Here is a 9,424-nt window from a genome sequence, read left to right on the forward strand (position 1 = left end):
GATCTTGGGGTCCTGGGATCAAGTCCTACATCGGGTTCTCTGCTCAGCAGGGAGCCTGCTTCCCTCTCTCTCTCTCTCTCTCTGCCTGCCTCTCTGCCTCCTTGTGATCTCTGCCTATCAAATAAATAAATAAATAAAATCTTTTAAAAAAAAGAAGAAATGATAAAAACTATTGAATGATAGTGACTTGTATGGTGAAATTAAAATATTTTGTAATATTTAGCAATCATAATAATTTTTCATATATAGCTTTTTAAACAATGTTTGAATAAGATACAAAGAGTTCATGATTTGTTTCTGAATCTAAATAATGCCTTAGAGATTTTACTTTAGTTGCTGTTGTTTCAGTAAAGTTTCTCCAAATTGAAATTAGGAACCATCAAACAAACAAAAACTTATATAGGAACTTCTCTGGTTCAAGAAAGGCCATCTAATTAGGAATGACTGAGAGTAGAAACTAACTATGTGAAAAATCTTTTTTTTTATTTGTTAAATTTATTTTCAGCATAACAGTATTCACTATGTGAAAAATCTTGATTATAACCACATAATTAGTGATTTTGCTAGAATGGAAACTAGAAAAGTAAATTTCATGGTGATGAAGTTCTAGAACCTAGGTGAGGTTCAGTGGGCTGAGGTCCGGAGCCGATGACCAAGAAAGAATTTTTGAGACATCTTTGGTGCAAAATGGTGGTTTATTAAAGCATGGAGATAGGACCCGTGGGCAGGAAGAGCTGCTGCCCAGGGTTGTGAGGGACGTATGTACCCTACGGTTGGGGGAAGGTGAGGGGAAGGGACGGTTTCAACGGAGGTTTCGTATGCTAAAGAGGACCTACCAGAGGCCTTGCCCTTGCGGCTTGATCAATGTTGTCTTTAGACCAGCCATTAACATTAAGATAGTTGGGAGACTTTTTGGTGGGGTGTCACAATCCTGCTATCAGTCGTCTTTGTTAGTGAGATTTAGGACATTTGTAAGCCAAGGGAGACTCCTGTCTTGCAGGATTGTGATCCCTGCAATATAACTATTTGCTTATTGTTCATAGCAGTCAGGGCTGCCTGAGGGATGCTACACATGACTGAGGGGGAGCGGATGGAGAGGGGGTGCAAGGCGCCAGCTTTTGCTTTGTCTTCAGCCAGCCTCATGCTCCCTCATCGATGGAATAAATATAATTAATGAATGTTTTGTTGCTAATCAGTTATCATTGACTCATCAACAGAATACCCAAGATGTGCAGTAGTAATTAAATAGTTGTTTTTGATATTTAGCTTTTGATCATATAAAAAACATAGTTTCATACATTTAAAAAATTTTGTTATGAAAGATAATTTGTCAAGGTAAGAGGACAGAACACATTTTATTTGAAAGCTTATTAATGTGAGTTAGACCTTTCCAGTATCTCTTCTGTGGTATGTGGGTCTACATTTGTACTTACACTGGGTCATGTATGTACAAATACATGGGTCCGTGATTAAAGGAGCGAGACTGATACAAAGCGAAGGTCAAGCAAAGCTTTATTTCGCGCCAAGCATCAAGAATCCAACAGAACATTTGGGGCCTCACCTCTTACAAGAGAGGGCGACCTTTCTCTGTTTCACAGGCTAGCTTAAGGGCAAAGGCCATGCCGTTGGGCCTGGCCATGCACAGGTGGCCAATGAGATTGTAGCACACACAGGAAACTCCACAGTGATGCTAGGTGACCAATTGAGTTACAATTTACTCTAGTAGACATTTGAACGAGCCTATTACACCTTGATTGGGATTGGTGCCAAAAAGCCTCCCAAAGGGCGGGGCCCATACTCCTTGGTAACCAGGGAGACAGTATGCATGCCCCCCCACTGATCAGATGTCTCCACCTGGCCTGACCCACCTTTGTATCTGGGCTTTGTTACCTGTAAATCCCCTGGGGGAAGGGGAGCAGGGACAGTTTCTAAATAGGTCCTTTCAATGTACATGTTGGGGGAAATTTCACAAAGTTGTGTATGATGACTACAGTTTTGTTTATGGGTTGATACAAGATCTTCATGGGAAATAAACATTTTCTTCATGGTTAGAATTCATTTAAAAATGCTTGAATTTGCTGAAGATCTTTTTCTAGAAGATTCAAATGAAAGTTTCTGGTGATTTCTAATTTCCTGGAACAATTCTCATGTTTTAAAATAGCATTTGATAATGTATCAGTTGGTTTCCTTTCTCCTTTCTAAAAAGCTCAGATACTAAAGTCAGAATAAGGTGGGCATTGTGCAGTAGTTATTGTGTAGGGGAGCCAGAGGTGGGTGAGGAGGGCATTCACAAGGCAGGGCACCCTAAAGCAATGCTGGAGCGCAAGCTAGGTGAAGTGAGCACCCATGTGTAGAGGGAAACCTAGCCATGAGGTTTCAGAACCTGAGCAGAATAAAGATGTTGTCTATATAGGGAAAAGATGGCAGCAATACTGGGACATGGATTACAAAATGAGGGGGAGTAATAAAAAAGATAAAGACATCAAGAAAAATGGGAGTCAATATTTTCATTATCTATTGGAAACGGAGAAAACTGGAATGGACACTGTGGTGTTAGGTTGGAATTTGTTGTATCTGTGTGAACTCATGATTTCAATAAATATAATAACTTAAATAATAAAGAAATAGATACAGATGTGTGCTATGTATGTATGATGGCCTTGCAGTAGCATCCATTCTCCACCCCAGCAGCAATGAGCAAACTTTTCATCCAGGTTTCTAAATGTCATTTCCTACTAAAAAGTATCAGAACTTTCTAGAGATGACTGATTCCAGGCCTCAGTTAAAACTTTTGGGACATTTTATTGAGCCAGAGAGTAAGTGTTCTAGGAATGAAGGAGTATGTCAAATGAATACAGGCACAGCAAAGAAAACCATCAACAAAATGAAAAAGCATCCTACTGAAATGGGAGAAAATATTTGCAAATTATATATCTGATAAGCAGCTAATATCCAAAATATGTAAAGAATTCATGCAACTCAATGGCAAAAAAAATCTGATTTTAAAATGTGCAGAAGATCTGAATATACATTTTTCCAAAGAAGACATACAGATAGCCAATTTATAATGTACTTGTACCTGTTGCTCAATATCACTCATCATCAGGGAAATGCAAATCAAAACCACAATGAGATATCACCTCATACCTGTCAGAATGGCTATTATGAAAGAGACAAGAAATAACAAGTGTTGGTGAGAATATGGAGAATATGTAACTCTTATAAAATGTTGGTGGGAATGTAAGTTGGTGCAGCCACTATGGGAAATAGTGTGAATTTTCTGCAAAAAAAATAAAAATAGAGCTACCATATGATCTAGCAATTCCGTTTCTGGGTACGTATCTGAAGAAAATGAAAACACTAACTTGTTTTCACCCCAAGTTCATGGCAGCATTATTTACAATAATGAAGATATGGAAACAAGCATCCATCTTTGGACGAATGGATAAAGAAAATACGATGTAGCCTAGTGCCCTTACGCGGCTCCTGCCTAGCTCCGCAGACAACCATAGCACCATTGACACCGGTGCTCTGACTGCTTCGGCATTCGGTCAAGCTGAACCTCTGGGAATGTGGTTTGAAGCTTTTGTTAAGAAGAGAAACAAAATGCTTCTGCCTCTTTTCAGGAACTGGAGGATAAAAAGAGTTATCAGAAGAATCAGAAGATGAAGGGTTGTAGTTAGAAGAGTTTCCCACATTGAAAACACTTGATTACAAAGAGCTGAAGATAAAGCAATGGTTTTAAAACAAACGGAAAGCAGCTGGTGAACCAATAAAGAAAGAGATAACACTACTTCACTTGCATAACTAGGGCTTATGAAATGCTATCTGATCCAGTGAAAAGATAAGCATTCCACAGTGTAGATCCTACTTTTGATAACTTGGTTCCTTCCGAAAGTAAAGCAAAGAACACTTTGCTTTGATGTATTTTCCCCAGCGTTTGAAAGGAATTCCAGATGGTCAAATAAAAAGAAAAAAGTCCCTAAACTTGGTGTTATGAATTCATCATTAGAAGGTATAGATCCTTTTCATTCTTTCTGGTATAATTATGATTCTTGGAGAGAATTTTCTTATTTAAATGAAGAAGAAAAAGAAAAAATAATATGATGAGAGGAGATGGATTGAAAAACAGAACAGCAACAAGGGCACAAAGGGAAAAAAGAAATAAACAGAATAAGAACATTAGTTGTTAATGCTGTGATCCAATGATAAAAAAAAAAAAAAACTGAGGAAGAAGAAAAAGCCACAAAAGAAGCAGAAAAGAAAACCAAAGCAAAGCAAAATGGAAGGAGAGAAGAACTGAAGAAAAACAAGGACAAGCTGAACCAGAAGCTGTTTGATTAGCCAAAGAGAAAGAAGAGGAGGAAGTCAGACAATAAGCATTTTTGGCTAAGAAGGAAAAAGATATCCATGGGGGAAAAAAAGGCCATTTAAAGGAAAGGCAAAAACTTCAAAACTTGTCTGGAATCACTTTCCTGACAATGAGGTAGAGCAGGTTAAAATGATGGAAGAAGTGGATACAATTTGTGATTGACTTCAACTAGCAAGCTTACAGTGTTTGAATGAAACACACCATCTACTAAAGAAGTAGGAAAGGCTGCTCTGGAAAAACAGAAGAAATAAATGAACAGGTTAGAAAAGAGAAGAGGAGCCTGAAGGTCACATGCAACAGCATTTAAGAATGTAGACAAAGCAACTGGTGAAGTGGAAACTGCAGTACAAATCGGTCAGAGTGATGAAGTTCTAGAACCTAGGTGAGGTTCGGTGGGCTGAGGTCCAGAGCTGATGACTAAGAAAGAATTCTTGAGACATCTTTGGAGCAAAATGGTGGTTTATTAAAACACGGGGACAGGACAGTGGGCAGTGTAAAGTTTTTCCGACGAAATAAACACAACATCAGGTGAAGTGGGTGTAAGGCAAGGTTTATTAAAGGTTCTCTCCAGTGAAGTTTCAGGGCCCAGGTGAAGGGGAGCTGAAAAAGTTGCACCAGGAGGAGGTGGGCACCCTGGGGTGAGGGTCCGCAACTCTGGAAAGCAGAGGGGGGATAGTCGCACCCAAGGCAGGGAGGAGGGGGCTTTTAAGGGGTCTTGGGGAAAGCTCAGGGGTCTTTTGGCAAGTTTCCCTTATTCGGATATCCTGCCTGCTCGTTGGGATCCCATTGGTCCACAGGAGCCCGGGGCAGGGGTCTCAGATTCCCGCTTGGGCCTTTGTTCTCCTGTCCAAGCTCAGGTCTTGTGGCAGGAACTTTCGCCATCTTTAGTAGCCCTTCCTGCCAGCCCAACAGGCAGGAAGAGCTGCTGCCCCGGGTTGTGAAGGATGGCAGGTTATGTACCCTGTGGTTGGGGGAAGGTGAGGGAAAGGGAGGTTTCAACGAAGTTTTCATATGCTAAAGAGGGCCTACAAGGTGCCAGGATACTGGAGGCCTTGCCCTTGCAGCTTGATCAATGTCGTCGTTAGGCCAGCCATTAACATTAAGATAGTTGGGAGACTTTTTGGTGGGATGTCATAATCCTGCTATCAATCATCTTTGTTAGTGAGATTTAGGACATTTGTAAGCCAAGGGAGACTCCTGTCTAGCAGGATCGTGATCCCTGCAAGTTAACTATTTGTTTCTTTAGGTGGTCAGGGGTGACTGAGGAATGTCACACACATTACCGAGGGGAGCGGGTGGAGAGGGGCTGCAAGGTGCCAGCTTTTGCTTTGTCTTCAGCCAGCCTCCTGCTCCCTCATCAAGAAGACTATTGGTCTGCAATTACTAATTAACCTTTTTCCTGCTGGAACAAATTCAGCATGGGAAGTTACGGCTACATCCTACTAAGGATGAACATACATCCTTCTTCTGGAGTCAAGAGAACTGCCAAAGATGTTATTGATAAAGTAAAGAGTCTTCAAAAACTTGACCCTCATCAATAAGATGATAAAAGAAAAAGGGGTTTGATAAATTTTTAAAAAAACAGAGTGGTGCCTCAAGCAGACAAAGCAATACCTTCAGAAACTACTAGAAGGTCCACACACAGATTTCACCCCTTGGACAACAGAAAAAAAGACGCTTTTGGAACAAACTTTGAAAACATACCCAGTAAATACATCTGAGAGATGGGAACACATAGCAGGAGCAGTGCCTGGTGGGCTAAAGAAGGACGGCATGAAACGATGGAAGGAAACTTGAGATGCTAAAAGCAAAGAAGCTGCTGAAATGCACTGCTGAACACAAGTAGAGCCAAGAAATGGCTTATGACAATTTTTGTTTTGTGTGCATTTTTATAGTAAAACTGAAAATACTGTACAAAAGAAAGAAAGAAAGAAAAAGAAATTGTGCTGTATATTTACAACAAACTATTATTCAGCCATAAGAAAATGAAGTCTTGGGGCCTGGTGGCTCAGTTGGTTAAGCAGCAGACTCTTGGTTTCCAGTCAGGTCATGGTCTCAGGTGGCGAGATGGAGCCCTGCCTCAGACTCTGCACTCAGCCTGGAGTCTGCTTAAGACTTTCTTTCCCTTTGCCCCTCCCCATCACTCTCTCTCTCTCTGTCTGTCTTGCCATGTGGAACATGAATGGACTTTGAAGGCATTGTGCTAAGTGAAAGAAGTCAGATAGAGAAATAGACAGGATCTCACTTAGGATCTTATTTATATGTAGAATCTAAAAAACTCCAAAAACAAATGAAAAACCAAGCTCACAGATACAGAGAAGAAATCAGTGGTTGTCAGAGGTGAGGGGTGGGGATAAGTGAAGTGGGTGACCGAGGTCAAGAGGTACAAAAGGTACCAACTTCCAGTTATCAAATAAATAAATCATGGGGATATAGTGTACAACATGGCAAAACAAGTTAATAACACTATATTTGAAAATTGTTAAGAGAGTAGATCTTAAAAGTTCTCATCACATACAATTTTTTTGGTAACACAAAATTTGGTAACACAAATTTGATATTCATATACATAATACATATCATGTATATGTTAATTAGACTTAAGTATATGGATGGATGTTAATTAAACTTATGTATATGAATATCAAATCATTATATTGTATACCTGAAATTAACATATTGTTGCATGTTAATTATACCTCAATAAAAAAAATAGAAAGTAATACAATAACAACAAAAGGACATGAGTTAGCTTGAAGGAGATCCCACTGATCAATTTGAGCCTCAAAGAGATATAATCTATTATCTTACAGATGGTAACCCACTGAATATAATAGGAAGTTATGAGTCCTTTTAATATAAATTAATAAATTTACATTGTTTTAATGTGCTTCTACATAAAATATTTATTAATTATAAAGGGAAGAGTAGGTTTGCAGTGGAGAAGCTTGGCAGACACGACCTAAATTATATAGTTAAAGGTGACATTCTCCAAAAAGGAACAAATCAAAAGCTGCACCACCTAAGAATGCAATGAAAGGATGTCAGCATTGTTTCTGGAATATTTCTACCGAAGATGCCTAACCTGAATTTAATGAGGAGAAAATATCATCGGATGACTCTAAATTGAGAGGCATCCTATAAAATAACCGGCCTGTCATTTTCAAATATGTCAAGGCCTTGAGTGTCAAGGTCAGAACTGTTCTATCCTAAAAGAGATTAGAAAGGGGACCTGTCTTGATGCAATGTGTGATTGTGATCTGGATCTATGAACTACATTAATAGACAATAGGGGTCTGAGGATTAAATTGTAGTGCAGTGTCAGTGTTAACTTTATGATTGTGTTGGTTGTGTTGTGGACTGTAAGAGGATGCTCTTGTTTGTAGGAAAGACACACTAAAGCATTTAGAGGGTGATGCGCATCAGGTTGGCAACTTATTCTCAAATGGTCTAGGAAGAAAAGACCTTTGAATTCTACTTGCAACTTTTCTATAAGTTTGACATTGTTCCAAGACCAAAAAATTGATGATAAAAATAAAAAATAAAAAATAATTCTCAAAATCACTAACTATAATTCTGAAAATGAATAGAAAAGAACAAATCAGTTTTGGCCAACTAACATGAAGACACTTTAAGAGCAGCTTACATAAAACATCCCAGGCTGCACAAAATGCCACATAGCAAGAGGAGAAGCCTACATCTGTGTGAGTACTGAGTACTCAAACTTGACGTCTGAGGTAGGCTAATGAGTGTAGAGTATATTTCTATTTTATTAGAATAGAAAAAAGAATATATTTCTGTCTGCTAAGATAGAACATCACAAGTGTTTGGATTATAATTAGTTGATTGATTCATCCTGACTCTTTCGTTTGCTAGCTATAAGACCTTTACATGTCACTTAATCTCTCTCTCTGCCTCAATTTCCTCATAGATAAAATAAGGATAATTATAGGGCCTACTTCATAGGTGCCCAATGGGTGAACTTTATTTACTTTTTTAAAAATTTTATTTATTTATCAGAGAGAGAGAGAGAGAGAGAGCATGAGCAGGGGAGAGGCAGAGGGGGAGAGGGAGAAGCAGGATCCCCACTGAGCAGGGAGCCCAACACAGGATTTGATCCCAGGACCCTGGGATCCTGACTTGAGCTGAAGGCAGAAGCTCAACCAACTGAGCCACCCAGGTGTCCCACAATGAGTTAGTGTACGTACAGTACTTAGATTATTGCCTGGCACAAAAAAAAGTGCTACCTGAAGGTATTAGCAGTCATTGTTATTAATTCATTCACCAACAGTACAATTTGCATTTTCCAGTGTTAATGATGGTAATGCCATGGTGCGTCTCCCTACTGGGTTTTGAGAGAAACTTTCCCTGCTATGGAATTTCCTGTACCATCCCCCCAGCCTCCCACACCCCCACCCAGCTTGTGTCCCTCCAGACCCTCCTCAAAAGCAGAGTGTAAATACTCACCATGACCTGACCCCAGCTTTTCATTCTGACACTAGAACCACACTGGCCAAGCTGGAAGCACTTGCCATATCTAGAACATATCTTATGTTTTCTGGCAAATGGTTCATTGTTTTCCTTTGTACCACTCTGCCTTTAGGATGTTTGTCTCTTTACCTCTTTGTAGAATTAATCAAACTGTCTGGGACTATTGACCAAACCTACCTCCTCTGTGTCACACAGAGCTCCTCTGTTCACCTCAGTTCCATTTTGAAGTCAATGCATTTGAAACTGAAATACTGCTACATGTTTTATATTTTCCCTTTTCAATAACACTTAGGCGCCCCAAATTGATGATTATGAGATTATTGAACACTGACAGAGAAGGGCTTACCTAATTTTTTTTAGGATCATGTGCAACATTTTAAGCTTTAATTATTGTTATCAATAACAGTTAGACTTTTGTTCTTGTTTGCATCTGTTTATGGGACTCATTTAGGCAACTCTCTTATGGTCTGTGAGTCATTTATTTATGCATTTTATTGCTGTGTCACCATGAAGAGCAGATGGCAATAAATATATTCTAACTTGATTTAAGGACTTGAATCT

At 39.3% G+C, this 9,424-nt stretch overlaps 1 pseudogene; it reads left to right on the forward strand.

Moving 5' to 3' along the window:
• The first annotated feature begins 2,312 nt into the window (after positions 1-2,312).
• On the forward strand, positions 2,313-9,030 carry LOC122917996 (annotated as a pseudogene).
• The last annotated feature ends 394 nt before the right edge of the window (positions 9,031-9,424 follow it).

This window comes from Neovison vison, chromosome 10, assembly GCF_020171115.1.
Source record: "Neovison vison isolate M4711 chromosome 10, ASM_NN_V1, whole genome shotgun sequence".
NCBI lineage: Eukaryota > Metazoa > Chordata > Mammalia > Carnivora > Mustelidae > Neogale > Neogale vison.